This window comes from Panthera leo, chromosome B1 (genome assembly GCF_018350215.1).
Source record: "Panthera leo isolate Ple1 chromosome B1, P.leo_Ple1_pat1.1, whole genome shotgun sequence".
Taxonomy (NCBI): Eukaryota; Metazoa; Chordata; class Mammalia; order Carnivora; family Felidae; genus Panthera; species Panthera leo.
In genome coordinates, this window is record NC_056682.1 from 59,967,870 (window position 1) to 59,990,425 (window position 22,556).

At 38.3% G+C, this 22,556-nt stretch overlaps 1 protein-coding gene across 1 annotated transcript in view; it reads left to right on the forward strand.

Annotated features, from left to right (window-relative positions):
• LOC122217724 (probable ATP-dependent RNA helicase DDX60) overlaps window positions 1-22,556 on the forward strand; it is a 185,359-nt gene that overhangs the window by 51,918 nt on the left and 110,885 nt on the right. The window contains exons 2-3 of the mRNA XM_042935122.1: window positions 8,258-8,396; window positions 19,764-19,860. The gene's annotated coding sequence lies outside the window, so the exon portion shown is untranslated. The remainder of the gene's footprint in view (window positions 1-8,257; window positions 8,397-19,763; window positions 19,861-22,556) is intronic.

Here is a 22,556-nt window from a genome sequence, read left to right on the forward strand (position 1 = left end):
TGCTTCATTATTGCTATATAGAAATGCGAGAGATTTCCTCACATTGATTTTGTATCCTGTGACTTTACTGAATTTATTGATCCGTTCCAGCTGTTTTTTTGGTGGTGTTTTGGGCTTTCTTTGTACAGTATAATATCATCTGCAAATAGTGAAAGTTTTACTTCTTCCTTACCAATTTGGGTGCCTTTTATTTCTTTGTATGGTCTGATTGCTGTGGCTAAGACTCCCAGTATTATGTTAAATGGCAGTGGTTAGAGTGGCCATCCCTGTCTTATTCCTGACCATAGAGGAAAAGCTGTCAGTTTTTCCCCATTGAGGATGATATTAGCTGTGGGTTTTTTGTGTGTGCTTTATTATGTAGAGGTATGTTCCCTCTAAACCTACTTTGTTGAGGGTTTTTATCATGAATATTGTACTTTGTCAAATGCTTTTTTTGCATTTATTTAAATGATCATATGGTTCTTATCCTTTCTCTTATTGGTGTGGTATATCACATTGATTGATTTGTGAAGGTTGAACCACCCTTGCAACCCAGGAATATATTCCACTCGACTGTGGTGAATTATTTTTTTAATGTATTGCTGGATTTGGCTTTATAATATTTTATTGAGAATTTTTGCATCCGTGTTTATCAGGGATATTGGCCTTTAATTCTCTTTTTTAGTAGAGTCTTTGTCTAGTTTTGGTATCAGGGTAATGCTGGCCTCATAGAATGAATTTGGAAGTTTTCCTTCCATTTCTACTTTTTGGAATAGCTTGAAATGAATAGGTATTAAGTTCCCTTAAAGTTTGGTAGAATATGCCTGTGAAGCCATCCAGTCTTGGACTTTTGTCTGTTGAGACTTTCTTGATTATTGATTCAATTTCTTTGTTGTTTCAACTTCTTTGCTGGTTATTGATCTGTTTAAGTTTTCTCTTCCCATTTCAGTTTTGGTAGTTTATATGTTTCTAGGAATTTATCTATTTCTTCCAGATTGTTCAGTTTGTGGCATATAGTTTTTCATAATATTCTCTTTTAAGTATTTGTATTTCTGTAGTATTGGTTGTTATTTCTCCTCTCTCACTTTTGATTTTGTTTGAGTCCTTTCTCTTTTCTTTTTGATAAGTCTGGCTACAGGTTTATCAATTTTGTTAAGTTTTTCAAAGAGCCAGCTGCTGGTTTCATTGACCTGTTCTATTGTTTTCTTAGTTTCTATATAATTTATTTCTGCTCTAATCTTCATTATTTCCTTCCTTCTGCTGGCTGTAGGTTTAGTTTTCTTGTTCTTTTTCTAGCCCCTTTGGGTGTAAGGTTAGGTTGTTTATTTGAGATTTTTCTTGCTTCTTTAAGTAGGCCTGTAATGCTATATAGTTCCCTCTCAGGACTGCTTTTGATGCTTTTCAAAGGTTTTGGACCATTGTGTTTTCATTTTCATTTGTTTCCATGTAGTTTTGATTTCCTTTTTGGTTTCTTGGTTAGTCCATTCATCGTTTAGTAGCATGCTATGTAACCTCTATGTATTTGTGCTCTTTCCAGATTTTTTCATGTGGTTGGTTTCTAGCTTCATAGCGTTGTTATCAGAAAGGATGCATAGTATGACATCAATGTTTCTGAATTTGTTGAGACTTGATTTGTGGCCTAATGTGTGATCTATTCTGGAGAATGTTCCATATGCATTTGAAAAGAATATTCTGCTTTGTTAGGATGGAATGTTCTGAATATATCTGTTAGATCCATCTGGTCCAATGTATCATTCAGAGCCATTGTTTTCCAGTATGGAGGTTCCTCAAAAAATTAAAAATAGAACTACCTTACAACCCAGAAATTGCACTACTTGGTATTTATCCAAAGGATACGGGAGTGCTGATTCGAAGGGGTACATGCACCCCAATGTTGTTTATAGCAGCACTATTGACAATAGCCAAAATATGGAAAGAACCCAAATGTCCATCGACTGATGAATGGATAAAGAAGATGTGGTATACACACACACACACACACACACACACACACACACACACACACACACACTGGAATATTACTCAGTGATCACAAGGAATAAAATCTTGCCATTTGCAACAGTGTAGATGGACCTCAAGTGTATTATGCTAAGTGAAATAAGTAGTCAGAGAAAGACAAATATATGATTTCACTTATATGTGAAATATAGGATACAAAGCAGATGAACATAAGGGAAGGGAAGGGAAGGGAAAACAAGATAAAAACAGAGAGGGAGACAAACATAAGAGACTCTTAAATACAGAGAACAAACTGAGGTTGCTGGTGGAGTATTGGGTTTGGGGGCTAAAGGGATGAAGCATTAAGAAGGACACTTGTTGGGAGGAGTACTGGGTGTTATATGTAAGTGATGAATCACTAAATTCTATTCCTGAAATTATTATTATACTATATGTTAACTAACTTGGATTTAAATTAAAAAATATATAAATAAAATTAACAAAAACCACAAAGCTATTGCTTTCTTGTTGATTTCCTATTTGGGTGATATGTCCAGTGATGTGAATGGGATGTTAAAGTCCTGTACTTTTATTGTATTATTATCAATGAGTTCCTTTATGTTTATTATCAATTGTTTTATATATTTGGGTGCTCCCATATATGTGAATATTGCTAACCAGATGTGTGACTTAGGGTGGTATATCCAAACTGTTGGGTCCTCCTTTCCCATTTTCAGAATGGAAGTTATAGTCCCTACCCCACAGTATTTGTAAGGATTAAATGAAGTAGGAAAGAAACACATTGAAATTACTTGATAAACATTTCCTTATCCTTTGACTGTACACACTTTACCACTCCGGAGTTGCCTTTGATGCTTCCTTTTCCTTTTGCTCTTGATAGTCATTCTGTTATAAAGACCATCAATTACTTTCCTATAGTGATCTCTCAGATTCCTGACTCAGAATTTCTGTAGGCAGTTCCTATCCTTCATCTCCTAGAATTTTTGCAGCCATGATCCATCCTTCATTCTTTTCCCTGGGTTATTCTAACAGTCCCCGTGATTCTCATTTGCTCATATCCTGTTCTGTTCTGAAAATGACTGACACCCTAGTTTTTTTTTTTATCTAATTTTCCTGTTTAGAAATATTTGGTGACTTATTCTATCCTTGGATCAAATTTCCAAGTATCAGCCAGTATTCGAGCTCTTTATCAACAAGTTCTCCTTCTCTTTCTACCAGTCTAAATTCCTACCTTCTTACTCTCACAACCCTAACCAAGTTAGTCTTTTTACTCTTTACTAGTCTCTGTCTTCTTGCCGCCTTCTGTGTGATTTTTCTTTGCCTGAATTATTTACTGTGTGATGTTCACGACTCTCCTCTTTAGAATTCTGGAGGCAGGCTAATATGGACCTGGGGAACACACATGTGGTAATCAACATGTCAGGGATTGAATCTTGCTATTTCTGAGTTGATGTACTGTGGATAAGTTATTTAGGTTTTCTGTGCTGTTTCCTCTTCTTTAGTTTGGGTGGCAATGCTATCTACCTCAAAGGGTTGTTATAAGGACTGTCTAAAATAACTTGCATAAAGGCCCTAGCACATATTAAGCATTCAATAAATGTCTGTTAATTCTTCTTTAAAGGATGGGTTATTGACATACTTCTTCCAAGAAGCTTTTCATAACATCATAGTGAGTTTACTTGATTTGTGTCTCCAAGAGCTTAGGCACATTGATTTTATTTCATTAATTTTAACTCTACTTGTAGTTTCTACTTCTGTTCATTCTTTCTCTCTCTGTCTCTGTGTTTCTTTCTCTATAGCTCTCTCTTTGTGTGGGTGGGTGGTAAGAGAAATGGCAGGGGACAGAAAATGCACTGTAAATTTCTTGAGTGTGGGAGAGTCCATGTTTTGAATTCTTTTGCATAGCATCTTATAATGCCAGGTACAGATATCTGTATGATATGTTAAATATAACTGCTTGTCCCGCCCACTGAATTTCCTAAGTACCATGTTAGCATAGAGTAATTTCAGGTCTTCATGCACAACTAACTTAAGCCAATCTAGGATAACAAGTATAGTCTTAGCTCTTTTATCTTATTCATAGGAAATTATTTAGACAAGTTTTATGTTGTGATTCTCTTCTGGTTTTAAATGTCTGAATGTATTGGACGATGAGGTCAAGACCTGCTGGAAGATTTATGCCTTTGCTATCCCGTTGCCCAAAATATAAAAACTCATGAAATCCAGTGTTTCTGTGCTGAGGGCATAGTTCCTTCTCAGCATAATCCTGGTTCTTAGATTCATGCTTCTGGCTTCCAAGGGAGATGACCCAGAGGATGCTAAGGCAAAGGATGCCCTCCTTGACATTGTGTGAGTTTGAGTTGTTATTACTAGCCTATGTATTAGTCGGGTCTCCTGTTCTTTTGAAGTCTATAGCTATAACTCTTCGTTTCATCGATCCTTTAATACTTTATGTTTTCTGGCACGTTATAAGTTTATTAAGGACGGGAAAATGGAATAATTATTTTAATAACTCAATTAATTATAATTAGTTATATAATAATAATTAAAATAATAGTTGTTTTGTTTCACCACCAAAGATAGCATTTAGGACAATAAGAGTTACCTGGCATTGTTTTAGTGTGTGAGAAACACTAAAGGGGGGTTTAGTTTAGAAACTAGAAAAGGGGGTTAAAGCTTAGAAACACTAAACTTGATAAGACTTATCAAGGTCTGGAATAGATCCTGGGTTCAACAGTTTACTGACTAACTTTAGGGAAGGCACTTAGTTTCTCTAAACCTCAGAGTTTTCAGCTGTAAAATGAGAATAAACATGGCAACTATAGTATGTAGTAAGAAATAATTTAACTAATATAGGTCAAGGACTTCTTAGTGTCATGTTTGTTTCATAGTAAACACATATGTATCAGCTATCATCATCATTATGGTCTCAATTGTCAAGTTTTTTTATTGTTGTTGTTTGCTTGATTTTTGTTTTAGTCTTCTTTTTTTTATTAAAATGTTTTTTCAATGTTTATTTATTTTTGAGAGACAGAGACAGAGTGTGAGTGGGAGAGGGGCAAAGAGAGAGGGAGACACAGAATCTGAAGCAGGATCCAGGCCCTGAGCTGTCAGCACATAGTCTGAGTTGGGGCTTAAACTCATGAACCATGAGATCATGACCTGAGCTGAAATTGGATGCTTAACGGACTGAGTCACTCAGGCGCCCCGTGTTTTAGCCTTCTTTAAAGAGAAGAATGGGCAAACAATTTGCTGGTTTCTCCATCCTTTTTTTTTTTTTTTTAAAGTTTTTTATTTATTTAAGTAATACCCAGTGAGGGCTCTAACTCACAACCCTGAGATAAGAGTTGCATGCTCTTCTGAGTGAGGCAGCCTGATGCCCCAATTCTCCATCCTTTCTAAATGTTGTATTTTATGTTTCCTTTTTTAAAGGAGATCAAGTATAAGTTAGAACTGGTAACAGAACTTGGTTTGCGACTTTCTAGATTTGTTTTGTGGCATAGTTGATTTTCATATATCTTAAATGCTGTTACATTGTCAGCATTTGCCCTTAAATTAGTTCTTTAAGTTAAGAAATTTTTACATTTTAAAAATCGCTAAAAGATGTATAATTGAAATTAAAGATTGATCCTACTCTCAAAACATATCACTCTTCTAAATCATAGATAAGGATGAAGACTACAGTATTGCTATTATTAAAATAATATTTTAAAATAAAATAATCCATTTGTTAAGGAATATTTAGACAGCATAGAAAAGTTGAAAGAAGAAAAAAATTACCCATACCTAGTTCCAATACTCAAAGAAAACTTCATTAAACATGAATGGGTGATTGATTTTTAAATAATTGGCCCATTATTGATCTTTTTGATATCATCTCCTACTTTTCTTGTAACTCAAGACCTTCTATAACACTGTCTGGTTTCCTGTTCCTTAATGCCAGACATCCTCCAGTCTTTGATCCTTATTTTTAAATCTTCCTTCTATTAGGAATTTGTTAGAATAGGAGTGCCTGGATGGCTCAGTTGGTTAAGTGTCTGACTTCGGCTCAGGTCATGATCTCGAGCTTCATGAGTTCGAGCCCTACATGGGTTCTGTTCTGACAGCTCAGGGCCTGGAGCCTGCTTTGATTCTGTGTCACCCTCTCTCTGTCCCTCCCCCACTCACACTTGGTCTCTCTCTCTCTCAAAAATACATAAGCATTAAAAAAAAATTAAAAAAAAAAAGAATAGAGCCTGCTACATAGAAAGAATTTAGTAAAACTTGTTGAATTAATGGTAAGTTCTTAAGGTGATACTTTCTTTTGTGAAAAATTCATTTATAAACCCATGTTGATTTTTACCTTATTTGAACCTATTTCCTGTCTTTGACATACATCATAATTATCTAAATCTTACAGTTTGTCAAATGTATAGTGTATGGATTTCTTCAGGACTCATGTTTTGTTCACTTAGGATTTGTTCAAATATCTTTTACTATCTACATTTGGATAGTTGGTTGATAGACACTGCTTCTAGTCCAATTCTCAGTGTCTAGCAGGTTTTTCTTTTTTTCTTTTTTAAGTTTATTTATTTATGTTGAGAGGGACAGAGAGTGTATAAATGTGGGGGGGGGGCACAGAGAGAGAGGGAGAATCCCAAGCAGACTCTGAGCTGTGTGCTGACAGCCTGAGGACATGAACTCATGAACCTGTGAAATCATGACCTGAACCTAAATAAAGAGTCAGCCGCTTGACCGACTAAGCCACCTAGGCGCCAGGTTTTTCTTGAGTATAGGTTTGCCATATTGAGAGTGACACTCTTCTACATCCATTTCCTGGCTCACTGAGTTGTTGATGATAAAGATGTCATTAATCACTGCAATATCGTGAATGTATTGCTCTGAAGATTTTTCTGTTTTAGCAACACTATTGTCATAGATCTATTTCTAAGGATGAAATACGCTTCCATGACTCCCTCACCCAATATTCTACCCTATTGTTTTCTTATAGTTGCGGACTCTGACTGAGAGTAAGGAGGGGACTTAAAGATGTGGGGAAGGGCATTTTGGCTTCTCCAGAAAAGGGGTGACTGCCTATTTTAAAGTCGATACAGACTTCCTCTCTTTCTCCTTCTTACCTTCCTTTTTTATCTATTGGCCTTATAGGAAGAGGAAATTCTTCCATAATTCTGAAATCTATCAGCCTAAAGACTGAAGCCTATCTTTTGAAGAAATTGGGAAGTTTTTGGTCATTTTTTGAGAATGCATGGATATTTTATTTAAAAAATTGAGATTACCATGGTGACCAGGTGGTTGCCATTTTCACTAGAAACCAAGCAATAGTTCTATTCTGTTGATTATAATCTATCTAGTTCTATCATTTTTGGTGGAATATCTCAGGATTCAGAACAATATAATTACACAGCTTGCCTTTAGAATGGCTTAAGGGAGCTAAAATTGTGAATTGGATTGGCTTTCATGCTTTATTTATTTATTTATTTTTAACGTTTATTTATTTTTGAGACAGAGAGAGACAGAGCATGAATGGGGGAGGAGCAGAGAGAGAGGGAGACACAGAATCGGAAGCAGGCTCCAGGCTCTGGGCCATCAGCCCAGAGCCTGACGCGGGGCTCGAACTCACGGACCGCGAGATCATGACCTGAGCTGAAGTCGGACGCTTAACCGACTGAGCCACCCAGGCGCCCCTCATGCTTTATTTTTAAGCTCACTTTTGGTCACCACTATTCCAGAGAATTACCAGATTTCTTGCCAATATGTGTTATTTCTAGCAATTCTGCTTTATATGACCTATTTTATTTAAGAAGCATATATTATGTAAAAGCACATTCAAAGAAATAATATAAAATCAAGTGAAATTACTTTCACATAAGATATATCCTAAGAACATTATATATTATCTATATTGCTTGTATATATAATATGTATCACTTACCATTATTTACAAGTACTGGATAAATTAAAGTACTCCTCTTTATGAGTGCTGTCAATGCTAAAGCATTCATAGCTGTGCTTTAATCGACCCAGAGCCCTGGAAATTTGGAAACTTTACCTTTTGTTTGAAAGGTATGATTGTCCTTTGGCTTTTTGTTCTCTGTGATTAATACTTTGTGGATTTCTTACCATGCCAAACCACTTGAAGTCTTTATAAGCAGCATGCAGTGATTAATGTTACTTACCATTGACGTAATTATCAAATGAGGTCAAGTGTTAATCAATCACTCATACTGGTATTAAATGATATTTAAATGCCTGGTAAATTGAATTAAACCACACATTTCTTTTTTTCTATTTTTTGCAGGGATATTTAGGTTGAGAAGGTAATCTGCTGAGATTTGAAGCATTTTCATCACATTTACATGGTCACGAAACTTCAAATTTTTTGTGTCAGTTTTCTTATGAGAGTCTTTTGCATAATCTCTGTAAGCCAATCACAAAAGGTGAGCTTCAGATTTTATATATGTAGTCCAAAGACAACAACGTATTAAAAATTTTTTTAATGTTTATTTATTTTTGAGAGAGAGAGGGAGACAGAGTGTGAACAGGGGAGGGGCAGAAAGAGACAGAGCCTGCCTAAGCAGGCTCTAGTCTCTGAGCTGTCAGCACAAAGCCTGATGTGGGGTTCAAACTCAGGAGTTATGAGATCATGACCTCAGCCAAAGTTGGACGCTTAACCTACTGAGCCACCTAGGTGCCCCAACAACCTATTTATAAAATAGCCCAAGCCTCAGAAATGTTTTCTTTCTTCTTTTTCTTCTCCTTATCCTACCCTTTCTTCTCTTTCTTCTCTTTCTTCTCCTTCTGTTCTACAAAGAAATGTTAAATGTTCAGATTTACAGATGCCCTCAAAATTAGATACTGACAGTGAATTTGTTTTTATTACATGTAATAATAACAAACATTAGGGAAATATTTAGGTATCATTTAACTAATTAAGAATATTTGCAGAAGAGGCAACTGAGATAGACACATTGAGGTTGAATAACTTTGCCATGGTCACATGGTCTGGTTAATTAAACCTAACCACCTCTTGACAAGTATGGTTTAGTGCTCAGGTTTTATGAGGAATGGAGAGTAAGAAAAGATGACCAGAATCTAGATCCAGTGTTGGGAAGTATCAATAGGTAAGGCTGGGAGCTTAGTTTTAGGCTGGATTTTGAAACACTAAGCGGCAGTTCAAGGAACCTGCAATTTTTTGCTGTTGTTTTAATTAGGCTTTGAAACTCCATTAGAGATTTTGGAGTAGAGGAGAGCCATGATCATAATGCTTTGGGAAGTTTGATCATTCTCAAGGATGGCCTCAAGTGAGGAGAGTCCAGATCAGGAAACTAGTTGATAGGTGTTTTGTTGGTGGAACTAGGGTGAAGGTAGCAAGAATTAAAAGGAAGCACAGAATATAAAACTGCCTGCCTTTACTAAAAATAAATGCACACATAGCATAGCAGATATGGTCATTTTCTGAGGTGTATATTTACCAGAAAAATTTGTCCTTCACAAAAGGAAATGTATCATAAAAACAAACTTAGGGAAGGAATCCATGGAATCAACATTTTTTCTTATTTACCATAATATCTATCCTTTATTTGCTTAAGCTCGCAACAATTTTCTTAGGATGTGATGGAAAAACTCATGTTAGTGTTGGCAAATTTGTTTGGAAGAAAATATATTCCAGCAAAATTCCAAGATGTGAATTTAGGTTTTCAACAAAAGGTGAGATTTGTGATACTTATAATGATACAATACTGATAGTCATTAAATGTATGCTATTATAAAGGATTCAATACCTGTAGGGTTGAATTAATATAAGATATTCCATTTGTTTTTATAATGTTAAGTTGATTTTTCTATAATCAAAATCTATTTAAATTATTATTATTATTATTTTTTACACTTGCAACAATTCTGAAACTTTACCATTGAAAATTTTGCAATATTAGTTCATAGGTAAAAATGAAAAAAATGATCCTTGTTAAGCTGCTTACTTGAACATTGTTATGCCTGTGGCCCAGTTAATGATGCATGTTGTGAACAAGAGTTGCTAAAAAGAGAGGCGTGTGGTTTCTGAAATGCTCCCTGACCTCTGTGGGTGCAAGATATTTATTTAATTGTAAGAACAACTCTCATTACTGTTGCAAATGTTACTCACTTTTGCTGTTGGTAAAATTCTCCAATTTTGTTTAGATTTGACTTAATTAAAAACATTTTTTTAATGTTTATTTATGTTTTGAGAGAGCGAGAGAGACAGATAGAAAGAGAGAGAGCGAGAGAGAGCTGGGTGGGGGCAGAGAGAGAGGGAGACACAGAATCTGAAGCAGGCTCCAGGCTGTGAGCTGCCAGCACAGAGCCTGACATGGGGCTTGAACTCACAAACAGAGAGATCATAACCTGAGCCAATGCTGAATGCTTAACCGACTGAGCCACCCAGGCACCCCAGATTTAACTTAATTTTTAATTCAAACATCTTTCCCTAACAATCTAACAAACAATATCTAAAATTTTGCATTTCTTGGAACAAATCAGAGCATTCAGTGGCAATAGAGAAGATGTAGACAAACAGTCATTTAAATAAAATGACAACTCGACTGCTGAACCTTTGAGATTGTTTTACATCTAGGACTGGGAGTGCAGGAAGGGGAATTAGACCAAGAGCTTGATGTCCTCTTGAGAGGATATTGAGTTGGTCACCTAAGAAAGAGTACCCTAACTCAAGGTCTGTTGAAAAGAGTAAAAGCAGGAAAATAATTCAGAAAATTATTTATTTGCAATAATAAATTTATTTATAACATTTTCCTTGTTCCCAATTTCTTATTAAAAATAAACTATAAGAAAAACAATAGTCAACAAATCAAGAAAATCTCCATAGAATCTGACAATGTAGAAGCTTGTTTCTATCAGATAACCCTGATGAATAGATTTAAAAAAAGGAGACTAGCACTAATTTATGTTCTCTAACCTCATAGTATACCTCTGGATATACCTCCAGACCACTGAAACTATATTTTTTTCTTAAATAGACCCATTTTTATAGTATTTCAAAAGGAAACTTCATATATACTGAACTGTAAGTGGATAGCCAAGATCTCTGATTTCTGATCTTAAAACTTAAGATAACTATAAAAATAAATATAATTATCATGGCTTTCAGCTGAAGCTGCTTCTTACTAAAAAGAAAAAAAAAAAGAGGCGATTAAGTTCTAGAGAGATATTAGAGGCCTACCACTTCCAGACTTTCTGGGATTAGCAGAAAGAAGTAAAGAGATTTGGAAAGGGGGTGGTTTTTATTTTTAAAAACTTCTTTAATATTATTTAATGCTCCATCTGTGTGTCATGTTAAATTCTCTCACGTGCTTCTAATATTACACGTGCCACAATTTGGGAATAACTTTTGTATCTGTCAATTAACAAAGATTTGAGTAATAACTATGTGAAAACTGTGTAGAAAAATCAGAGTTAGAAGGTGTGATTCCTGCCTTCAAAGAGCTTACCTTCTAGCTTGTAATATATGGCTTGCACATCGGAGAAGATGGCTCACAATGCGAGGTTATACCTGGCAAGTAGCACACACACCCCTAGCACAGTGTTCAACACTGGCACAGAAGCAGGCAAATGGAAAGCACAACAGTCGGTTAAGCATCCAACTTCAGCTCAGGTCATGATCTCACAATTCGTGAGTTCGAGCCCCGCGTCAGGGTCTCTGCTGACAGCTCGGAACCTGGAGCCTGCTTCAGATTCTCCCTCTCTCTCTCCCCCCACCCCTGCTCATGCACTATCTCTCTTTCTCTCAAAAATAAATAAACATTAAAAAAAAAGCACAGCAGTAATATTTGTACAATACTGAGTGAAGACACATTAATGCATTACTTTGGCTCCTCTGCAGAATTGAATTTATTGCCCTTTTCTGTGGTCTTTGTTCATGCACACATACAGAGAATCAGATGAAAAAAAGCCCTGGGAGAATTGTCACATTGTCCATGTAAAGATTTGGCTGGAGGCTTTCTTCATCATATTCACGCAGTACTTTTTGTAAGAATCCACCAAGACGTCCTTATGTGGTTTTAGTGCTGAAATAACTATGTATGTCACGGACATTGTGAAATGTGTTTGTTAAGTGATGAGGTTTTCTTTTTACATTTGGCTGCTAGAAATCTTCGAGTATAATTTGTGGCCTGTTTTATGCTCTTTCCCTTGTTTTTCTTTTCTTTTACCACATTTTAATTTATATTACCTTGTGTTATCTTCATCCTTCTAACGTACCTTAATTCTTGAAATAGTGCATGGTATGAATAAATTAAATGAAAGAAAAAACCAAGTGAATAATTAAAACAGTAGTTGTAGCAGAAGAAAACTAAGAGTATTTTTAATGTCACAGTTTTCCATTTATGCTATTTTAGTTACATAAAGAAACTTCTAGCTTTGATTCTGAAAGAATTCTTGCTTAGGTATAAAATTTAGAAGCTAATCTAGCTTATAGTACCAACAACAGCTACTTCTTTACTTACCCCCTTGTGTGACTTAGAGCAAGTTTACCTCTGTGAGGTTTAGTTCTCTTATCTATAAAATGTAGATGAAAATGCCAACCTCATAGGTTGTTCTAATAGATTAACTTGTATGAGGTAACAAACAGGTGCTTCACAAAGGGCAGCAAAGCATAATCAGAACTAAATAATGAATTTATACTGTTATCACTGTACTGACTTGTTACCTGTTCTCTAAATATGCCCCTAAAGTCTTTGAAATAGATACAAGTTTAAGATTAGCTTAGGGCATGCATCTTAGTAAATGGTGATTTTGATTAGATAGAGTCAAAGTAGATTTTTAAGAGGAAAGATACTTGAATTTATAGATGTTGGTTGAAACCAAATGGGATTTTACTTTAATTTCACAAATGAATAAAGTAAATGCTGACTTCAGTGAATGAACATTCATCTACAAAACTGTGATGCAGTCATTTTACCAAGCAGTTTAATTGTCTAAGTAAAATCTTTCTGAGAAATATTTTTCCTGTAGGTGATCCTGGATGAACTCCTGAAGCATTTTAAGGCTGCTTTACATGTGCGTAACTGAAAAGTGTTAGGGAACTTTGCCTCCTTTGCCTGCTTCCAAGTTGGCAAACATGAGAAATGAATATCGACTTCCTTTGGCAAGAATCAGTAAGCAAAATTTAATTCCAGTTTGTAATAATGTAAATAAGTAACCTTGCCTAAGAAAGTCTCTGGATTTGGATGCTTCAAAACTGGTAGAAGAGGCTCATTGTAGAATAGCTTTATTACCTTGAGTATTTAAAGGTTTTTTTTTTTTTTTTATGTTTCTTTTTGAGAGACAGAGACAGAGCATGAATGAGCGGGAGACACAGAATTGGAAGCAGGCTCCAGGCTCTTAGCTGTCAGCACAGAGCCCGATGTGGGGCTTGAACCCACAAACTGTGAGATCATGACCTGAGCCTAAGTCAGACACTTAACCGACTGAGCCACCCAGGCGCCCCTAAATGTTCCCACTTTTAAAAGTTCATATCCGGGGCGCCTGGGTGGTGCAGTCGGTTAAGCGTCCGACTTCAGCCAGGTCACGATCTCGCGGTCCGTGAGCTCGAGCCCCGCGTCAGGCTCTGGGCTGATGGCTCGGAGCCTGGAGCCTGTTTCCGATTCTGTGTCTCCCTCTCTCTCTGCCCCTCCCCCGTTGATGCTCTGTCTCTCTCTGTCCCAAAAATAAATTAAAAAAAAAAAAAAAAAGTTCATATCCTTTGATTCATCCCATCCTACTCTACTTTGAAGACCTATATGATATCATGTTTATCCAGACATTTTTTATAATAGCAAAAAAATGGGTAACACCCTAAATCTCTAACTGATGAAATGGTTAAATAAACTCATGGATTTTTAAAGTGGTCATAGAAAGTGATGTTTATGTTGTGTTTATAGAAAAAAACTCATTATAGAATACTAATGGAAAGAAAAAGAAGAAAATCACTTGTACTTACAATATGAATGCATTATTAAAAAATGTAGACATCTTTTTAGGGCTGAAGATTTTAATGTTTTAAATTGAGTTGATACAGAGAAACAAAGGCTTGACTGGATGAGGCATTTTGATTTATTTATTTTATTTTATTTTTTTACCTCACCAGAGGGGAAAGGCAAATCTACTAAAGTAATTGGCTATTTAAAAATGGCTCTCAAACTTATTTGATCTAAATAAAAACTGAGAGCCATCTTTTTCTCTTAAAATTTGCATTTTACATGCCCCGTGAAGATATCATCAGGGAGATACCAAGGGAATATCAAACTTGCAAGTGGAGTCATCACTACCAGACGACTAGAGACAGCTGTATAACAATTTCTAAAGCTGTTTACCAAAGAAGTCTAATGTAGAAGGATGTGGCTGTCATTCCCTTGGAAAACAGAAAGGAAGGAGAAATATGGTAAAGGAGGAAATCAGCTGTTGGACCAAAGGAGGAGTTATATATTTAAAAAATTCCAATCGTTGAAGACACAGTTGCTCTATCACACAAAATTCTGAGGTCTGTTCAGTGTCTACTTCTGTTGGATTAACATTTTGCTCAGCACTATTTTGGGAAAGAATTTCTACAGAGCTGGCATGTCCAGCCCCCAGTGTTTCCTCTCACTGACTTATCAACAGGTGTTGAAAAGCCTATGGCAGAAATATCACAGACCCAGTAAACTCAACTTAATTTCGTACCTGTATCTCTGATTTTGTTGGAATGTTTTATTTCTGGAGGATAAAGAAGTAAATAAATTATTGTTGATGTGATTACTCTTCTATACGTATACATATGAATTTATCAATATCATATGTTTATTTATGATTTGTAAATTTAATATTGGGGGTATGATCACATAATTCAAATCTGAACACATTTAGTAGAGAATGCACTCTCTTTGTAATGAAATATGCTACCATTATGATTTTAAGAAAGCATGTAACAATCTGGACTTTAAAAAAATTTGTTACATCTGGAAAAATAATATTGAGATTCTTTACAAAGCCATGTCAGGTAAGCTTCAGAAACAACAATCAGATCATTATCAGAGAAAAAGTAAAAGACAAAACAATGTAGTATTAAATTGCTATACTCTTGACAAGTAATTTTCAGGAGTTTAAGCATAAGACAGAATTATATGTGACCTAATGAATGAAGGAAGGATCATCCTCACTGCTTCTCCATTTAGCAGCCTAATTTAGCATATTCTTAAACCTGAAAAGAATGAATGGCTTCTTACAGTGGATTACCACAGCCTAATGCTGTGGACCTCATAAAGGCCCTCATACCCAATAGTCAATGGTGTTAAAATTACTGGCTCCATCCAAACAGCAGCCACTAAATAATTTGGCATTGTAGAAATTGTTAATATGTTCTCATCAGTGCCTATTTCAACAGCCTCTTAGACATTATACACCTCTACCAGGCTACCCATGGGGTACCTCAGCAGTCTTTCCATTGCACACAGTCTTTGAAGGCAAGGTCTTATCTATGTCCAATTATGGGGAAATTAATTAATTCATTTGAAATGCTCATTCAGGACATGCAAATACCAACAAAGTGGCTTACAAAAAAGGGGATGGGCCATTGCTCCACACGTAGTGCAAGGTCCTGCCACTCAGATGAAATTCTTGAAAATTATGTGGTGAACTGTGCCATCTCAGGCAATGTCATGACCCAGCTATCATCCCTCTTAGCACTCAAAATATTAATACAAGTCCAACAACTTTTAGTTCTTTTGGGGTCTGGAGGCAGCATATTCTGCATTTCCTTATTTTTTTTAGTCTCACTGATACTTTAACTTGCAAGTCAGTCCACCTTAAATGGGGTCCCCTCCAACAAAATGTTATGAAATCTGTCTAAACTGAAATCAAGGGGCACCTTCGTTAAGTATCCTCAGAGACTCTCTACTGTAGATGCTGTACTGACCTCCTTTTATGACTCCCAGAGTTTCTGGACCACCTATAATGTCCATAAGTTTCCAATGGACTTCTGATACACAATACTGCCCTTCTTCAATTCTGTGCTATACACTATTAGAGTGACATTTACTGGCCACATGCTGGGATCTCCTGGAAATAGAGACTTTTATAGACCCTGAACATATGACCTTGTGTACTCAATTGCCCATTATACTTTGGGTCATGGATGCCATACTTCACAAACCTGGATTGGCAACCAAGCCCTCCTTGCTATAGCATGGAATCGCACGTGGGCTCTCTGGCATATCCTACTTGGACAGGTCCTCATTATCTCCTTTTCTTAGTCCCTTGCCAGGAGCCACTGTGTTGGAGGAGGTCACCCCTCTCCCAGACATTTTGGCTACCTGAGGAACAAAACTGAGTGAACAAAATTGGGAATTTGTAGGTTTTATAGATGGAATCACCACCACTCTATGTGATGGAGCTCAGTGGGATGCTGTTGCTTTCCCATCTCTTAACCAAGTTTCCCTGATAAAAGAAGAGACCCAAGGGTCAGCAAAATTGGCCAGACTTTAGACAGTCATCTCAGCATGGATGCCCAGAGCAATAATTTGGCCCCATCAATACATTTTTACGTATTCTTGGGTGGTGACCTAAGAGTCTCTCCCTTTGATAGAGAACTTTGGAAATCTTTTGCTTCACAGATACCCCAAATATAAATTAACATAACAGGTATCTCTGCATATATCAGAGCCACAATACAACACCTCTGGAGGACATTCTTTATCCATTCGAGTTCCAGATATTACTGATAGTGACTGAAAATTCATTTCATTTCTTAGAAAACAGTGGTGGGCTCTTAAAAAGTGCATTCAATGGAATTTCCACCTTCCCTATATGCCCTTTGCAATTTAATTGGTTTAATTCAGAGGTCCAATGAACTCTTCAAAGAGCTCTTAAGTAACAAAGTAGCAAATGGATTTCCCATTGGGATCCACTGTGGCAGGGATTTATTAAACTAAATTCAAGCCTTCTGGGGACATGCATTGCCTGCATCAGTGTCACACAGATTCTTAGCTGACTTTGGCCATAAAGAGGGCACCTCTAAAATTTATGTTTTTGGGACACCTGGGTGGCTCAGTTGGTTAGGTGTCCGACTCTTGGTTTCAGCTCAGGTCATGATCCCCCAGTTTGTGAGTTCCAGCCCCGCATTGGGCTCTGTGCTGACAGCATGGAGTCTGCTTGGGATTCTCTCTCTCCGCCCCTCCTCTGCTCTCTTTCTCTCAAAATAAATAAATAAACTTAAAAAAAAATGAAAATTATGTTTTCAGTGATCGCCTCTCCATTTGGCTCCCTCCTTCCTGGTCAAGTGTCTACTTTGTTTCCTAGGGAAAAAGTCTTCAATCATCACCAAGGCTTAAAACGATGCCAAAGCATTGTATTATAAGTCCTAAATTTCCATGTGCTGCTGTAGGGGAGGAAAAATTCTCCTCTATCCTCTTTGGGTCTCTGGCTGGGCCTATGAATTAAACTGACGTAAGACAGATTAACAGGAGGAAATCATATAAATCTTGTTGAATTTTTATATGTACATGGGAACCTAAACTAGAGAATAAAGACCCGAAGAAGGGACCAGAGCAGGAAGCTTTTTATACCTTTTAGAAAAACGAACAATAAATATGTGAAGAATTGACAAGATAAAGGTATTTGGGCTATGAGTAGTAAATGGCAAAAAAGTAACAAAGTTACTGGGAGTCATATGTGGAGAGAAGGGTTCCTTACTTAGCCAGTTCCTTTCTCAGCCAGAACAACTGCATTTACCTAACAGTTTCACTTCCTTGTCAGCCAGCAAAAGTAATTAAACATGTAATCCTGTCTTCCCAAGGGCGCCAGGGGTCTCCCCACTTCTGATTGTTACAAAGGTTGCCTCCCACAGTCCCACCTTGTTTATTTGCTCCTGAGTTCAAGCCCTATGTGTATATATATATATATATATATAGCCTTACATGGTGTGCAGGGCTGTGAGTATACATAACTAATAAATTGTGGTTAACCACATCTATCCAGTGTTAGATGTCATGTGTTTGCCCATCCCCATAACTCTAGGGCAAGTGAAAGGAAGCATATCAGAGTTGGAGAGTTCTCAAAGGAAAGGGAATACTACTAGGTAGATTTAATCCAAAAGCAATGAAGAAATGTTGGAAGTGGTTTTTAAAAAAAAATTTTTTTTTTTTACATTTATTTACTTTTTGAGAGACATAGAGCACAAGTTGGGGAGGGGCAGAGAGAGAAGGAGACACAGAATCCGACGCAGGCTCTAGGCTCCGAGCTGTCAGCACAGAGCCTGACGTGGGGCTCAAACTCACAAACTGTGAGATCATGACCTGAGCTGAAGTCGGACGCCCAACGGACTGAGCCACCCAGGCGCCCCTGGAAGTGTTTTTTAACAGGGACTTGATGTGCTTGGTTTTACATGCTAATAAATAACCCTGGTGGCAGGTTAGAAAATGGAGTGGAGGGACACACTGGAGTCTGGAAGGGAATACGCTGTTCCAGTTAGCCAGATGAGGAATGGTGGTGTTTGCTCTAGCCTTTGGAAAATGAGAGAGAGAAGAGATTCTGTAAGTATCAGGAGTTCCAGTTCACTAAGGTTTGAGGGAGGTGAAGGTGCAACAATGATTCCCAGACTTTTCACCTGAACAGTTGTTAGGTGATAATCCATCCATTTTGATAGTCAAGGTGGGAAGAGAATAGATTTGAAGAATATTGTAAGCCAAGAGAAAAGAAGCTCTTTGGAAAAGAGAGATGGGTTAGATATCTGTCAAGCATTTGAGAGAGAGAGAGAGAGAGAAGTAATGGATCATGGACTAAACAAGCACAAGCATTGTTCAGATTTCTCAATGATTGGATCATCATCGGTGATCTTTGACAGAGCAGGTTCAGAGCACATCTGGACTAAAAGGGCCAGAGGATTTGGAAGAGGGGGAAGAAGTGTTGGAGACAATGAGTGGACTCATCAGGTTATTCTGCATAATGCCACAACTCAAAATCCTTAATTCTGCAAAGTACCTTTTGCCAGAGAACATGTTCACGGGTCGCAGGATTTAGAACACTGACTTCTTGACAGGAGGAAGGAGAGGATTATCATTATTAGAGATGTTAGAGAAAGACAGATATGAATATAATAGAACTTTAGGCCAGTCATGTGTCAAGTTCCAAATTTTTAAATTTCCTTCCTCAGTTTCGTCATCACAAATTTGTAGATAAGTGAATGAATGAATGGGTGCCTGATGGATGTGAGCAATGTCCAGTCTCTCCGTCCCTACCTTTTTCTTTAACTTGACTCTTCAATTTATGACAAGAAAATATGTCACGCACTGCTCTGTTTTCTGTGGGACAGTGTCTGCCCATCTGTTCTTTACCTGCCTTGCAGACAAAGCAGCTGTGGCTCTCCATTGTTGCTAATATTACCCAAATCCACTGTCACCTCCACTTGCCTCTTCCTAGAATTCGAGTATATTTGCACATGAATCTAAGCACATTAAGAGACTAGAAGGAAAGAGAGGCTAGGGTTAAAACCCAAATTGACAATAGTTTCTGCCACGACGGGCAGACATTTAGTGAAAATAACATGAAGGCAGAAGTAAAAAGCGAGCCGGCTGCGCTTTCAATTTGATTTTTTAATGGTGTTTCTTGGCTCCACATATAGTTTGCACAGAGCAGTCATCATTATCTTCTCCTACTAGAACTCCACGTTCAGGTGTTCCTTCCCACTGTTTTTGTTTTTGAATCAAAGGGGAGCAGCAAGACCCACGGTGGAACTTCAGATTCCACAGTGTTCTACTTGATCTATTTCTAAACTCTGCCCCTCCTTGATTTTTATCTCCCAGCTGTCCCAGATCTCTCGGCCTCACTCCCCTCTGTTTCCTGTCCGAATTCCGAAGCCCAGGTTACCGTTTCTGCTATGTCTTAAGGTCCCCACTGAAGGTAAGGATGTTCAGACTCACTCTTCTGGAACCCGTCGGACCTACTTCGTGATAAAGGAAAACGAAACTCAAACGTGACCGATGTGAGAAACGAAACCAAAACTTCTTCCCGGGTACAAAAGACCGGCCGAGGCGGCTCCGCAGGTCAGAAGCCCAGGTTCAGGCGCCCCCTCGAGTTGCCACTCAGGGCTCCGCGCTCTGAGCCCCTGTCGGTCGCTTCCTTCCCTGCAGGTGCCCGGCAGCTGCTCCACCGACGCCACAGGTCCGGTGCGGACGCCGGGGTGGAGGTTGGCGGGAGCAGGGGGAGGTGCTCCGGGGAGCGAACCGGGTTGGGGGCGGAGGCGTGCGGAGCGGGCTCCGAGGCGACCGGGGTCACTGCAGGGAGAAACCCGGAGTGGAGATGTCGCTCGCGGTTCCAGCTCTCTGGTCCAGGCGGGAGGTGGCCCGGGAGCGGCTCCGGACGCGCCCCGCTGCGCCCCCAGAAAATGGTGGCGGACGGGTCTCCCGTTGGCGCCGGGAGGCAAGACGTGGGGAGAGGCAGAGGAAAGGGACGCAGGTGGGGAGCGCGGGGTCTGGAATCCGAAGGAGAGGGGCGAGCGTTCAGGCTTTTAAGGGGACCTCTTCAAAGAAAGAATGCTGGGATCTGGGGCCTTAGGGAAACTAAGGGAGGTCAGATCTGAGCATAACCAATATGACCTAGACATCGGTAGCGGCAGGCAGCTAGCATCCCCACCCCACGCACAATCGGGGCGCAACTACAAACTTGCAGAATCAGAATCTGCATTCGAATAATTTACAGGCGATTCCTACCTACCCCTACATTTCAGTGGCTTCATGCAATAATCATTTATTTCTTATATAACAGTTAAAAGAATGTAAAAATGGTCAAGGGGCATGTATTTGTTTTCTATTGCTGCATAAGAAATTACCGCAAACTTGGGAGGTTAAGTCAATAAAAATGTAGTATTTTATAAATTTCCGTGAATCAGAAGTCTAGACACAGAGTAACTGAATGCTTTTACTCAGCGTCTCACCAGACTAAAATGAAGGTGCCTACTGGAGCTGCCATCTTGTCCAGGTTCTTTCCAGTTGTTGGAAGAATCCAATTCCTTGCAGGTGTGGGATTGTGAGGTTCCCTGTTTTCTTGTTGGCTCTTGGCTGTGGGTTATTCTCAGCCTTTAGATTCCACCCTCAGCTCCCGGCCAGGTGGTCCTCTCAAAGCATTGTGTCTTATGTCTTCAAAGCTATCAGGAGAATCTGTCTCCTGGAATGTTGGAGTCTTAGGTAATGTGACCTAATCATGGGAGAGACTATCCCATTCAATCTTCCGGTCCTGCCCACACCCAAGGAGAGGATATTATACAGGGCAGTGCACCAGGGTGGCTGGAGTCTTGGAGGGCATCTAGAATTCTGTCCATTGCTGGTCAGCTTTTCTCCAGTGTTTCAGGAAATTGACTCTTTCCATCAAGAGGTTCCATCATTCCCTGGGCCTTATTTTCTGAATTGGGCTGTCTCTAATAATCTATGATTTCTCTTTTTTCCCATCCCTTCTCTCTTTTCTTTTAAAGATTGTTTAAATCAGAACCCAGATAAGGTTTTGGCGCTACTGTGATTGGATAATATGTCTTTGGGCTTGTTGTAGTCTCTTTCATCCTCTTGTAATTTGTTAATAAATTGGAGTCCCTTCCCTTCCCTTCCCTTCCCTTCCCTTCCCTTCCCTTCCCTTCCCTTTTTTTTTTTTTTTTTGGCCTTGTAGAGATTCTAATCTTCCTGGTATCATTTAACAGGTTCTTCTATCTTATAAATGTCTCGTTAATTAATTGTTGCTACTAGAGTTTGGATCAAATTCAGGTCAAAATTTTTGGTGGAGTATTTCTTTTTCTTTTTTCTTTTTTTTAATGTTTATTTTTGAGAGAGAGAGAGAGACAGAGACAGAGAACTAGTGAGGGAGGGGCAGAGAGAGAGGGAGACACAGAATCCAAAGCAGGCTCCAGGCTCTCAGCTGTCAGCACAGAGCCAGATGTGGAGCTCAAACTCGTGAACCAGGAGATCATGACCTGAGCCGAAGTCAGATGCTCAATTGACTGAGGCACCCAGGCTCGTCTTTGCTGGCATATTTCAACAATGATGCACTTCTACATGGAAGTAGCTATTTGCCTGTATTTTTGTTGTTCTAGCACCTAAAAATAACAAGATCTATTAATTCATTAGAAGTTGTAATATAAGTATAAATGAAATTTCCCCATTTATATTTATTTGGCAACACAGTGGTTCAGTACTTATATGAGAAAGGCAATTTAACTTCTTGATTCCAGAAGCCCTTAATTTTTGATATATTATCTTTAGATGCTCTCTCTGGACTTTCTGCGATGAAAAATGAGGAACTTAATATACGCTCTTCTTTTTCCACTATTCATCCCTTTCTGAACTTCCCAATTTGGTTAATTATATTATTTTTATATTATAATGGTTTATCATAGTTTACAATATTTTTGACTTTATTTTTAAAAATGTTTTATTTATTTTGAGAGAGAGAGGGAGAGAGAGAGAGCGGGCAAGGAGCAGAGAGAGAGGGAGAGAGAGAATTCCAAGCAGGCTTCCTGCTGTTAGTGCAGAGACCCACCAGGGCTCTATCCCACAAACTTGACCGGAGCCAAGATCAAGAGTTGGCCGCTTAAGCGACAGTCACCCAGGTGC